This window comes from Bos grunniens, chromosome 11, assembly GCF_055505025.1.
Source record: "Bos grunniens cultivar Pamir isolate PY7600 chromosome 11, Bosgru_T2T1.0, whole genome shotgun sequence".
In the NCBI taxonomy this organism is placed as follows: domain Eukaryota; kingdom Metazoa; phylum Chordata; class Mammalia; order Artiodactyla; family Bovidae; genus Bos; species Bos grunniens.
In genome coordinates this window covers 105,156,643-105,170,153 of record NC_141175.1, presented here as the reverse complement: position 1 = coordinate 105,170,153, position 13,511 = coordinate 105,156,643, and the positions used below count along the sequence as shown (strand labels likewise).

Sequence of the window (13,511 nt, the reverse complement as noted above, 5' to 3'; positions counted from 1 at the left end):
ATACCCCCCCAAGTCTCCGCCTCCCGGCCCTGATTGGGCGCGGTCGAGACTCCGGGTTCTGATTGGTGGCGCCAGGTGCTCGTCACTGCCCCCTCGCGCGGCGAGCCTGGAACCCTCGCTAGCAAGGTAGGTGGCGCGGCGGCGAGAACTAGTCAAGGGCGGCTCGGAGAGTGACCGGCGGACCCCGCCGCCACCGCCATCTTCCGGCCGCCCGACCCCGCCCCGCTAGGGTCGGTGGCCAGGTGCCTTAGAACCCGGCTCAGTGCCCTCTCGATTGTTTTAAGAGGCTTGTGATCGTCGCCTCTAATTTGAGTCGAGGATGAGGGTGGGATCTTGGCTTTGCGTCCGCGAGGCGCTGGGGATATCCAGATTGGGGACTGGGGGCGGGACAGCGTAGATGCCTTTGGTGGATGGAGACCCTGCCGAGCCTTCCTCGGCCTCCCCGCTAGCTTTCCCGGAAGCGCTGTACGAGCCAAGACCCCTGAGCACCGACCCTCTCTCTGCGACACCTCGACCGAGAGCGGGCCAGCGGGACATCCTTAGAGCCTAGGACACGGTCAAGAGAGCTGCTTGGGCAGGTGACCCACCTCAATGTGGAAATGCGGTAGCCCTTTCGTAAAAGGGCAGCAGAATGGAGTTATCTGGGGCAGATGGCCCTGGTCGCTTAGTAGCTGTCCTTCTGCCTTTGACCCGAAGGTGACAGCGTGAGAAGGTAAACAAGTTTCCTAAAACCTACTTGGCACTATCCAAGAACAGCCTGGCTAAATGATCTTGAAGAGTATTTAATGACTATTCTGTGCACAACCTCGTTAAAACGAAAGGGCTGGATGTCCAGTAGGAAAACCTACACGAAATTGTTTTATTTTTTAAACTTATATTAAGCTTATATGTTACAGTACTGTAAAAGGAAGTCTTCATGTGAGAAACTGCTCATTCCAAGGCAGTGAGTGCATTTAGAAATTTTACACTTAATGTACCTACATGAGCAGTTTTATCTGGTCTTAATAAAAGATATTTCTCCAAAAAGAAAAAAATTGCTTTACTGGGAGCTGAAATTTAGATCTATCCAGACTGTCTGCTTTGACTCTGGGGATGTTTATTTTCCTTTGAAATAAGGAGAAATGGGTATATAATAGAAAATGGTATTTGATGCTTTGTGGAGCCAAGCTTTTCTCACTGGTGGTAGGATAGCTGGAAGCGGATGTGAGGGTGTATGGTCAGGCCACTCAGGATGGTGGTTGACCTCTCTGTGCATGCTCTGCGAGACCTGTACCTGCTTCACCTACACCCTACTCACATGATTGACCTTGCTACACACCTCCTAGGTACTTGCCCCAGGCCCCAGCTAGTGATAGCTTATCAAAGGGGTGGTGAACGGCATGTCCCTTTGCTGTTTTCCCTGGTAACTAATGAGCCCACCTGAAATCAGTTCCCCTACAACTGGCCATCTCCCCTTCCCTGCGACAGCCAAGCCTGCCACCATGTCCTGTCTGCCCTGCACTTCACAGGGTGGGGTGTCGCTTCAGAACCTTGCTTCAGACGTGTAAGCTCCCCCGTCCATTAAACCAATGATGTCTCTGTTGCTGACTCCGTGCTCTTCTGTTTGGAAGCTGGGCAAGCACAGAAGCAGTCCAACAAAGGGGGAAAGGTTGGATTTTCCTTCTCTCCGGCTTCCTTTGATTTTAAGGAGCTTAGGGCTTCTGCTTTTGTTCTTTTTTGGGTTTTTTTTTTTTTTTTTTCCTGTTTTCTGTTTACCAAAATGAGTTCTCAGCAACGCCAGCTGCGCAGCTCCGATCCAGCCATTTTCCCTCCTTTGTTGCCTCTTTCTGCCCGGTACATAAACACTGTCAAGTTCACTGTGAAGAAGGAGACCTGAACTCTTCCTTTTTTCAGACACCACCCCTCTCCTTCCTTTTGCAGCTGTGGTTTGTTTTTGAAAGTGATGCCAAGCTGGACCCTGTGGGGCTCCCGGGTGAGTAGGCTTTGCAACCCCACGGACTGTAGCCTATCGGCCTCCTCCGTCCATGGGATTTTCCAGGCAAGAGTGCTGGAGTGGATTGCCATTTCCTTCTTCAGGGGATCTTCCCGACCCAGGAATCGAACCCAGGTCTCCCGCATTGCAGGCAGATGCTTTACTGTCTGAGCCACCAGGGAAGCCCAAAGGGCAAAAGACTTGCTAATCAAGGGAGGAGCAGTCACAAAAGGACCTGGGGCTAAATTAAAGGGACCAGAGAGATTCAGCAAGATTAGCACACTAGACCACCTATGACCTTGTGTTGTGTTCAGTTGCTAAGTCCGACTCTTTATAACCCCATGTGGACTGCACCGTGCCAGGCTTCCCTGTCCTTCACTATGTCCCCGAGTTTGCTCAAATTCATGCCCAATGAGTCAGGGATGCTATCTGACCATCTCATCCTCTGCCACCCTCTTCTCCTTTTGCCTTCAATCTTTCCTAGCACAGACCCTAATTTGTCAACAACCTCGCCCTTTTTGAAACTTCCCAGAAGGATGGGTTAGGGTTAGATCCCGATCACATGCCCTGCCTGACTGTATAAGCTCTCCCTGTTCACCAGGGAGGGGAGCACAGTTCTTGAAGGGCTAGCCTACTGTGTTCCCCCTTTGCCTGGCAAAGCAATAAAGCCACTTTTCCTTCTCCTCCCCATAACTCTTTCTCCGTATTTCTGTTTGGTCTTGGTGCACAGAGAGCCAAGATTTTGGCATTAAAAGGACGACCTGAACATGCTTGCTGTCTCCATTGCTGTACCTACCTATCCATTCAGCTTCAGAAGTTTCAAAATCCATTTCTTCTCTACCATCTTCTCTACCACTTTGTTGTTCAGACCCTAACAGTACTCTCTAGCCTAACCTCTCTTCCAGTCCATCAGCAAACTTTGTTTTGCTTGTGTATTCTCAGAACAACATTGAAAAAACGTATTCCCTTTGTATAATTTTGACTTGATCCAAAATTCTTAATCATTAGCTTGTCTTATATAAGTTAGGTTCTGCCTATTAGACCCACTAAAACATAAAGCTGAGTAGGCATAATAATCCATAGTAAGTGGTGCATGCAGAATTGGGATGAGAGGCCAGGGGCACAGTAAGCCACACAAACAGATGCCCTGGACGTCCGTGTCACCTAGCATTTATGCACTGAAAACAGGAAGATGCAGGGTACAGCCTTCCAAAGAGCGGCATAGCCGTTGAGGACACAACATAAACTGGTTAGAACTGACTAGATCCAACACAGCAGACAAGTCGACTTCCACTTGAGCCTCAGTATACGCTCCTAATACATCAGCTACATGACACACCCGTAAGTGCCATGACAGCTCCAAGGCCCAGCACAGAAGACCAGAAAGTGGGTGGTGACCCAATTCTGGGGCCCCTCTCCAGAAATAGTAGGAATAATCCTCCCACCTCATTAGCCTATGAAATTACCCAGCCCATAAACCGCCCCCCCATATTTCAGGGCCTCTCACCTGAGATGGCCCACCCTCTTGTCTATGGAGTATCTCCCTGAACAAACCTGCTTTCACTTTACTATGATTTGATCTTGAATTCTTGCCTGCACGAAGCCAAAAACCCACCCTTGGCGGCCATCCCAAGGACTCTCCTGATATCTGGGACGTGAGCATCCTTTCACCTACACATTCTCTTTCCTGGTACACATTGATGCCTCTCCCTCAGCCCTGCCTATGGCTGCATAGAAGGTGGAGTCTCTTTATGACCATCTGGCCAAGGAGGAAAAAAAGCAAAGCTTGGACTTCTCTGGTAGTACAGGGGTTAAGACTCTATGCTTCCACTGCAGGGAGTGCAGGTTTGATCCCTGGTCCAGGAAGTTCCACATGCCACTTGATGTGGCAAAAAAAAAAAAGCTTGATTTGCTTATGACACTTTGCTTTTTACAAAGGTCAAAGTGGTGTGTGGGTGCAAGCTGAAAAAGAACCGCAGCTGCACTACAGCCCCACCCTAGGGTGATCTTGAAAGATGGTGCCAAGGGAAATTGTCCCAGTGAATAATTCCTCTCACACTTGGTGTAAACAGAAATGTAGGCAAGGTTGGAATATATATGGATTTAAGGCAGTAGCAATAACCTCAGCTATGCAGAAGACACCACCCTTATGTCAGAAAGCAAAGAAGAACTAAAGAGCCTCTTGATGAAAGTGAAAGAGGAGAGTGAAAAAGCTGGCTTAAAATTCAACATTCATAAAATGAAGATCATAGCAAATAGATGGGGAAACAATGGAAACAGTGACAGACTTTATTTTCTTGGGCTCCAAAATCACTGCAGAGGGTGACTGCAGCCATGAAATTAAAAGATGCTCCTTGGAAGAAAAGCTATGACCAACCTAGACAGCATATTAAAAAGCAGAGACATTGCTTTGCCAATGGAGGTCTGTCTAGTCAAAGCTGTGGTTTTTCCAGTAGTCATGTATGGATGTGAGAGCCAGACTATAAAGAAAGCTGAGAACCAAAGAATTGATGCTTTTGAACTGTGGTGTTGGAGAAGACTCTTGAGAGTGCCTTGTACTGCAAGGAGATCAAACCAGTCGATCCTAAAGAAAATCAGTCCTGAATATTCATTGGAAGGACTGATGTTGAAGCTGAAGCTCCAGTACTTTGGCCACCTGATGTGAAGGACTGACTCATTGGAAAAGATCCTGAAGCTGGAAAAGATTGAAGACAGGAGGGGAATGGGACAACAGAGGATGAGATGGTTGGATGGCATCACCAACCCGATGGACATGAGTTTGAGTAAGCTCCGGGAGTTGGTGAAGGACAGGGAAGCCTGGCATGCTGTGTAGTCCATGGGGTCGCAAAGAGTCAGACAGGACCGAGCGACTGAACTGAACTGAACTGATGGTACTAGCGTGGCTTGGCTGGTTGCACAGGAGCCCGGGAGGAGAGAGAAGACCAAGGACAAGGAGGTGTTGGATACAGGCATGCGGTTGGATTATGTGTTTGGGCAAGAAATGAGCAGATGCCCAGCAGAGGGCACCTACTGTGCAAGAGGCAGTAAATAGCCAAATAGAAAGAATGACTCACCAATCGATATCAGCCGGATGCTGTGACCACCTCGTACTGGCAATGAATGGAGTAGCCACAGTGGCAGGGATGGGAGCAACATGTGGACCCAAGAACATGGGCTCCCATTCACAAAGGCTGATAAAGTTCCTGCCATTGCTGAACGTCCAGTCTACCAGCAACGAAATCAATGCCGAGCCCCTAGAATCAGTATTCCTCATAGAACACAGTCAGCTGCTTGATGCCAAGTTGACTACAATAGATAACTTCCATCCTGGGAACGGGCAGCAATTGATTTTGATTGGAGTTGCTGTGTTCTGGGTATGGTTGGCCTTTTTTGCCTGCCAGGTGTCAGCCAGCACTGCTGTCTTGAGTGTTTACGGAGTGTCTGACACATTGTCACAGGTCCCACATATCATCAAATCAAGACCAAAGGACCCACTGCACAGCCAAGGAGGTATGTGACAGTGACACATGACCATGGAATCCACTGGCCCTACCACATTCTATACCACCCAAAAGACACCAGCCTGAACAGAGAGAAGGAGTAGCCTGTGAGGGCATAGCTGGGTGCCAGCACAGAGATGCTGCAAACTAAGGATGGAGCAGCACCTTCCAGGACATAGTTTGCACTCTGTCAGTCAGTCAGCATGGCGCTGTGTCCCAACAGGAAGGATAGAGAGGTTCAGGAACCAAGGGGTCGAAGCAGGAGTGGCTCCATTTCCCATTAGTCTCATTATTCCATTTGGGTATTTATGTCACCAGAACTCTGAACTTTGAGGATTTTGAGGTCCTGTTTCCCAAAGAGGAAGTATTTCCATCAGGAGATACAGCAAAAGTCCCATGGAACTCATTCACAGTTGGCACCAGGCACTTTGAGCCAAAGGACCAGCAGGCAAGAAGCAGCAGTCACCATCCTGACAGCAATGCTAAATAGGCAAGTGCAGCAGCCGTGGCCTAGAACGGGCATGGTGACCAGGAGCTCAGCAGAGGTGCTTCCTGCCAGTGAGAACAGAAAATGGGGAGTAGGGGAGGGAGACGATGAGTATTAGCTGGGGCCTCAAGCTCAGCTGCAGGGGTGGGGGCTGTGGTTCGTCCCATTAACCATCCGTTTCTGCTCCCAGAACTTACACAAAATGGGCCTGAGAGGCATGAGGAGCAGCAGACACGAGGACACGCGACCCGGGTTGCCCTTCACGGGGGAAGGTCTTCTGCCGCTTGCTGCTGAGAAGGGGCTGGCTTCTAGGCCCCAGTTATCAGCCCTCTCCAGGAATTCCCCTCAAGTGAAAGGAGAACTTCACCCAAAGTCACAACCTCCACCCTGGGGATAGCATGCATCAAATGACTGGCTGAAGCTGGAATCTAAAGGCCTGGGCCCCTCACCCCAACTCAGGACAACTCAAAAAGCCATCCCAGGACTTCCCTGGAGGTCCAGTGGTTAAGAATCCGCACTTCTATTGCAGGGGTCACAGGTTTGATCCCTGGGTCAAGGAACTATGATCCTACAAGCTGTGGGTGTGGCCAAAAAGAGAAAAAAAAGGTGATCCCAGTTTCAGAACTCCCACCTTCTCCACCTGACAAAAGCTGTGTATGAAACTCCCAATCCACATGCTAGTCTCTGTCTCGAAGCCTGCTGCCCAGGGAACCCTGCCTGAATCAGGCTATGTCATGGAGCTCAATAGAGTACTCCTCTCCAGAGAGCGGGCTTCCTAGGTGGCTAAGTGGTAATAGAATCCGCCTGCCAATGCAGGAGACACAGGAGATGTGGGCTCAATCCCTAGGTCAGGAAGATCCCCTGGAGAAGGTGATGGCAACCCACTCCAGTATTCTTGCTGGGAAATCCCGTGGGCAGAGGAGCCTGGTGGGCTACAGTCTGTGGGGTCACAAAAGAGTCAGACAACTGAGCACGCACCACGCACGGACGTCCTGAGAGCTGGCATGGGGAGTTAGGTCGTGGGCGCTCTCTCTGCCTGGTCGGGGCGCTGAAACGCCCATCCAGCGGTCCCTCCGTGCTGTCCCTTAGCACACGCCCTTACCCCCTGTTCTGTGCTTCCTTAGGGCCTGCAGGTTTCAGGTCCTAAACTGGGCATCATCCTAGTTTCAGGATGTGGCAGATAGACAGAAAGCACCTATTTATTGGCTTAGTGATGGTGTGTGTAGAATTTAGTTACAGCATTACACCTGAGGATAGGCATTCCTGAAGGTTAAATGGACCCACTCTAAGTGAATTAGGGTTGTTGTTGTTCAGTCACTAAGTCGTGTCTGACTCTTTGCGACCCCATGAACTGCAACACACCAGGCCTCCCTGTCCATCACCAACTCCTGGAGTTTACCCAAACTCATGACCATTGAGTCGGTGATGCCATCCAACCATCTCATCCTTTGTCGTCCCCTTCTCCTCCTGCCCTCAATCTTTCCCAGCATCGGGGTCTTTTCAAATGAGTCAGCTCTTCGCATCAGGTGGTCAAAGGATTGGAGCTTCAGCTTCATCATCAGTCCTTCCAATGAATATTCAGGGTTTATTTCCTTTAGGATGGACTGGTTTGATCTCCTTGCTGTCCAAGGGACTCTCAAGAGTCTTCTCCAGCACCACAATTGGAAAGCATCACTTCTTCGGCACGCAGCCTTCTTTATGGTCCAACTCTCATATCTTTACATGACTACTGGAAAAACCATAACTTTGACTAGAAGGACTTTTGTCCCAAAGTGATGTCTCTGCTTTTTATTATGCTGTCCAGGTTTGTCATAGCTTTTCTTCCAAGGAGCAAGCATCTTTTAATTTCATGGCTGCAGTCAACCTCTGCAGTGATTTTGGAGCCCAAGAAAATAAAATCTGTCACTTTCCCCTCATCTGTTTGCCATGCGGTGATGGGACCAGATGCCACGATCTTAGTTTTTTGAATGTTGAGTTTTAAGCCAGATTTTTCACTGTCCTCTTTCACCCTCATCAAGAGGCTCTTAGTTCCTCTTCGCTTTCTGCCATTAGAGTGGTATCATTTGCATATCTAGAGTTAGCTTTTTTTTTTTTTTGGCTGTGCCGGGTCTCAGTTGTAGCATGCAGGATCATGGGTCTTCATGGCAGCATGCAGGATCTCTTAATTGTATCATATAGGATCTAGTTCCATGACTAGGCATGGAGCCCAGGCCCCCTGCATTGGAACTCGGAGTCTTAGCCACTGCACCACCAGGGAAGTTCTGAGGGTTAGCTTTGATGCCTATGCTTTAGTCCCTTTTCCCCAAGAACTTGGAAATTAATCTGCTTGAATCTGATGCAACCCCTGGGCTCCAACTGTCAGGCCAAAAGATAGCAGTAATTACCTTCTTTCCCTTCAAAATGATACGCAACCCAAAGCTCTATTCATCTATTGTTTAGAATGGGAAGAGTTTGCAGTATTCACCCACTTATTCATCAGTATGTGAAATCTCTTCAGAGCAGGCAATTTCCCCCTAATTCATAACCTAGAAGCAGTGCATGAAAGCATCTCTTTGTGTCATCAAGATGGGCTGCACATGTACTGCAAGACCAAAGACATCTCGGATCAACTCGTCCCAGAAGCACATCAAAATCCCTGATGAGTACCATGTTCAGGCAACCTCCAGGAAGCCTGCCTTTGGAGCAAGCGCTCCCTGCCTCGTGGAGGCAAGAACTGTTCCCCTTTTCCCAGCTGGACAGTGGAGGGCCTGGAGCCCAGGGCGTGAAGTGGCACATGACTCCTACTGCTAGGCCTTCCCTCCTAGCAACCAGTGCGTTTCTGGCTCAGCTCAGGTTGCCCGCATCTTCAGCCTGGCCCAGGTCACAGCGGGAAGAAACCCAACTACAGGGGCCGCTGCACCTGGGAACGGACTGCTCATTGCATTGTAGGCTGGGACAGGACCAGAGATGCACAACTGTGCGGGCAAGTCAAGACCCGAGGAGCCCAGCTGGAAGGCAAGCAGGAGAGCAGTCATTTAGGACCATGAGACAGAGCGGTGACTAGAAACTGCATCTTAACTTCCCTGGTGGTCCAGTGGCTAAGATTGCCCCCTCCCAGTGCAGGGGGCCCCGGGTTTGCTCCCTGGTCGGGAACTAGAGCCCACATGCTGCAACTGCGAGTCTGCATGCCACAGTTAAAGATCCTGCGTGCTGCAGCGAGGGCCTGGTGCAACCAAAGAAATACATGTGAAAGAAAGAAACTGCAGCTAAGAGTGTTGGCCTGAAGCCTCTTCAGTGCCTCCTGCTTGGAACCCAGTAGATCATCTTAAGTACCACCTTCCGTAAGGCCATTTCCACCTTAGGAAACCTTACCTGTTTCCTTCCATGTGCAAGGAACTCCACGAGGGGTCATACTCCTGTCCTGTCTCTACCCCTTTTTTACTTTCAATTCTGAGGACTTCCCTGGCAGTCCAGTGGTTAAGACTCCGACCTTCCAATGCAGGGGGGTAAGTCTGATCCCTAGTCAGGGAACTAACCAGAGAAGGCAATGGCACTCCACTCCAGTACTCTTGCCTGGGAAATCCCAAGGATGGAGGAGCCTGGTAGGCTGCAGTCCATGAGGTCACTAAGAGTTGGGCACGACTGAATGACTTCACTTTGACTTTTCACTTTCATGCATTGGAGAAGGACATGGCAACCCACTCCAGTGTTCTTGCCTGGAGAATCCCAGGGACGGGGGAGCCTGGTGGGCTGCTGTCTATGGGGTCGCACAGGGTCGGACACAACTGAAGTGACTTAGCAGCTTAGCAGCAGAGAACTAAGATCTCACAGGCTGCACAGCACAGCCAAAAAACTAATGACAAGTTTTCAAAGTCTGTAAAGCTGCCCGTTCTGGTGGAGGTGTGGGGTAAAGAGGGGCACTGGCCATGCATCGGGCAGCTCCACCCCTCCTTGGTCTTGGCAGTGAGCTGCCTGCATGGTATAGCACCCCGTTGCTCTTGCTGATGTAGCTCTACCCTCTAGAGCTCAAGGGCCAGGCAGGCTTTCTCTCGGTCTCCTGTCGCCGTGACTGAGTGGGTTCAGATCAGATCAGATCAGATCAGTCGCTCAGTCATGTCCGACTCTTTGCGACCCCATGAATCGCAGCACGCCAGGCCTCCCCGTCCATCACCAACTCCCGGAGTTCACTGAGACTCACGTCCATCAACTCAGTGATGCCATCCAGCCATCTCATCCTCTGTCGTCCCCTTCTCCTCCTGCCCTCAATCCCTCCCAGCATCAGAATCTTTTCCAATGAGTCAACTCTTTGCATGAAGTGGCCAAAGTACTGGAGTTTCAGCTTTAGCATCATTCCTTCCAAAGAACACCCAGGACTGATCTCCTTTAGGATGGACTGGTTGGATCTCCTTGCAGTCCAGGGGACTCTCAAGAGTCTTCTCCAACACCACAGTTCAAAAGCATCAATTCTTCAGCGCTCAGCCTTCTTCACAGTCCAACTCTCACATCCATACATGACCACAGGAAAAACCATAGCCGTGACTAGACGAACCTTTGTTGGCAAAGTAATGTCTCTGCTTTTGAATATGCTATCTAGGTTGGTCATAACTTTCTGAGTGGGTTAGTCAGCCTCATTATGGGATCTGTAGTAACAGCCGACTTAGCGAACAAACCTAAAACCATATCCTCCAACTCAGCCTCTCTGCCAGTAATAAAGGAGATATTTTGGCCTCTGTTGGCCACTCCTTTATTTCTTAGACCCACAGAGACACCTTAGTATAGCTTTCCTGACCCCATCATCTTGCCCTTCTCTGAATTCCCACTGCACTTTTTTGTTGGAACTCTAGAATGACCTTCCATCACTTGGGTTTCCCTTCCCTTCTCAGCTGAGAAGATCTCAGAGAAGACACTGGAGATCAACTGGGGAAACAAAGATGAATAAAGTGAAAAGCTTGAGGCAGACATGGAAACAAACAATGACAAGGCCATGTCATGAGGGTGCTCAAGGGGATTTTGGACAAGGGTCCCTCAGGGGTGCTGGGGAACGGAGCCTGACCCTGCAGGGGAGGGAAAGTTCAGCATGTAGATTCACCAGTTCAGCATCCTCTCCATTTCTGGGAACCACCGTGTCTCAGCTGCTCAGCCTCCATCCCACCTTCTCTTAGTGAAATACTTTGGTTTCCTTTTCATGGAACCATCCCTCCCTACCCCTCCTTCCTTTCATCCATATGATCCTATTCCCAGGATCAGGGCTTGACGAGTGACCCTCGACCAAGCCAGTCAGGTCATCCAATCCTCCTGGCCAGGAGTGTGAACCCTGGGTCCTGAAGCGTAAACCCTGAGGTATTTGGAAACGGCAGGAAAGAAAAGTTCGCTGTGTCTTTAGCTGGACCTGGTGCTCGGAGGAAAGTCTGAAGCTAGCCGGTCCCTGTATCACCATCAGGGAAGAGCCTGGCTGGGAAATGAGTGGGGCTGAGAGAGACAAAGGTGGTCCAGGGAGCACCCATGGAGCCCCAAATTCACTGCATTACTTGACTTTCCTGGTCCTCAGCCAGTAAATTCCTTTCTTGCATGACCAATTTGAATTTTGAGTCATTTTTCAACTTCGGTAATATCAGAAAAGATGTTTCAACATGAAGAAGGAAAAACAAGTATTGGTGAGAATGTGGAGACATTAGAAACCTCGTATGTTGCTGATAGGAACATGAAATGGTGTGGCTACTTTAGAAAACAGCCTGGCAGTTCCTCAAAGTCTTAAGCATGAGAGTCACCATGACCCAGCAGTTCCTCTCTTAGGCATGTATGCAAGAGGACTGAGAACATGTTCACAACAAGGCTTGGACAGAAATGTTCATGGCAGCATTATTTACAGTAGCCAAAAAACAGAAACATGTGTCACTTGCCTGATTGATGGATAAACAAAGGGCGGTACGTAACTATGGTGGAATAGTCCCCACACAAATCAGTGAAGGATTGACATATGTTACAACATGGATGACCCTTGAAAGCATTATGCTAAGTGATAGAGACAGTGAGTGAAGTTGCTCAGTCGTGTCCAACTCTTTGCAACCCCATGGACTGTAGCCGGCCAGGTCCCTCCATCCATGGGATTTTCCAGACAAGCATACTGAAGTGGGTTGCCGTTTCCTTCTCCAGGGGATCTTCCCAACCAGATACAAAAGGACACACAGTCCATTTACACTAAATGTCCAGAACAGGCAAATCCATTGAGACAGAAAATAGATTAGTGGTTGTAAAGGGCTGGGGCAGGGACAGGAATGGGAAGTGACTGCTGATAGCCACAGGTTTCTTTGGGGGGGGGGGGTGTGATAAAAATGTTCTGGAAGTAGTGGTGATGATTGCATAACCTTGTGAATATATTAAAAAGTACTGAATTATACGTCACAAGGGTGCATTTCACGGTACGTGAATTATGTTGCCATTTAAGTCACTTCAGTCGTGTCTGACTCTTTGCGACTCCACAGACTGTAGCCCACCAGGCTCCTCTGTCCATGGGATTCTCCAGGCAAGAATACTGGAGTGGGTTGCCATCCCCTTCTCCAGGGGATCTCTCCGACCCAGGGACTGAACCCATGTCTCTTGCATCTCCTGCACTGGCAGGTGGATTCTTTATCACTGGGCTACCTGGGAGGTCAGGTGTGTGAATTTTATCTTAATAAAAATTAAATGTGACAAGAATGTTGCCATTTGGTACATCTAGCTGAAAGGTATATGCGAATTCCGTCCCATCCTTGCAACTTTTCAGCAAGTACACATTTTTTTTCAAAACAGTTTTTTTTTTAATGTACATTTTTTTAAATGTACATGCTTTTTTAAAAAGTACATTCAAAGTCATTCTGTCTTGCTTCCCCCAGAGTGGATATAGAAGGTGGCACCTCCTTCTGAGGAAGCTGGAGATTAGGATGACAAGAACATTAAAGTTATTCAGTTCTGCTCCTCATTTATAGATAAGGAAACTGAGTCCCAGAGGGCAGTGCTGACTCTGTGCGACCCCATGGACTGTAGCCCACCAGGATCTGTCCATGGACTTCTCCAGGCAAGAATACTGGCGTAGGTTGCCTTTCCCTCCTCCAGGGGATCTTCCTGACCTAGGGATCAAACCCCAGGTCTCTGGCACTGCAAACAGATTCTTAAACTGTCTGAGCCACCAGGGAAACCCTTTTAAGGTCCCACATCTTTTTTTTTTTTAATTGGCTACAAGATGTGGCATGTGAGTCTTAGTTCCCTGACCAGGGATGGAACCTGCGCCCCCTGCAGTAGAAGGCAAAGACTTAACCACTGGACTGCCGAGGAAGTACCAAAGGTCACACATCTCATTGGTAACTATCTCCTCACACATTTCAGATTGTTATTGCATCCTTTTCTCTAGAGATGTTTATTTTTCTCCTAGTCTTTCATCCATGTAGAATGCTTACCTTGACTCTCTCCAATTTCTCATCATCTTTCTGAAATACGTAGGTCCCACATTAGGGGATGGAAACCCACCATACAGACATGGGTATTAGCTGTTGAACATGTGTCAAAGAAGGCATCATTCCTTCAGAATGGCATTTCA

The 13,511-nt window shown here is 49.0% G+C and overlaps 1 long non-coding RNA gene across 1 annotated transcript; it reads left to right on the top strand.

Moving 5' to 3' along the window:
• Positions 1 to 134: 134 nt before the first annotated feature.
• LOC147363770 (uncharacterized) lies at positions 135 to 7,875 on the top strand. The gene is made up of 3 exons (XR_015137422.1): positions 135 to 712; positions 1,921 to 1,972; positions 6,150 to 7,875. It is a non-coding gene; the product is annotated as an uncharacterized LOC147363770 (long non-coding RNA).
• The last annotated feature ends 5,636 nt before the right edge of the window (positions 7,876 to 13,511 follow it).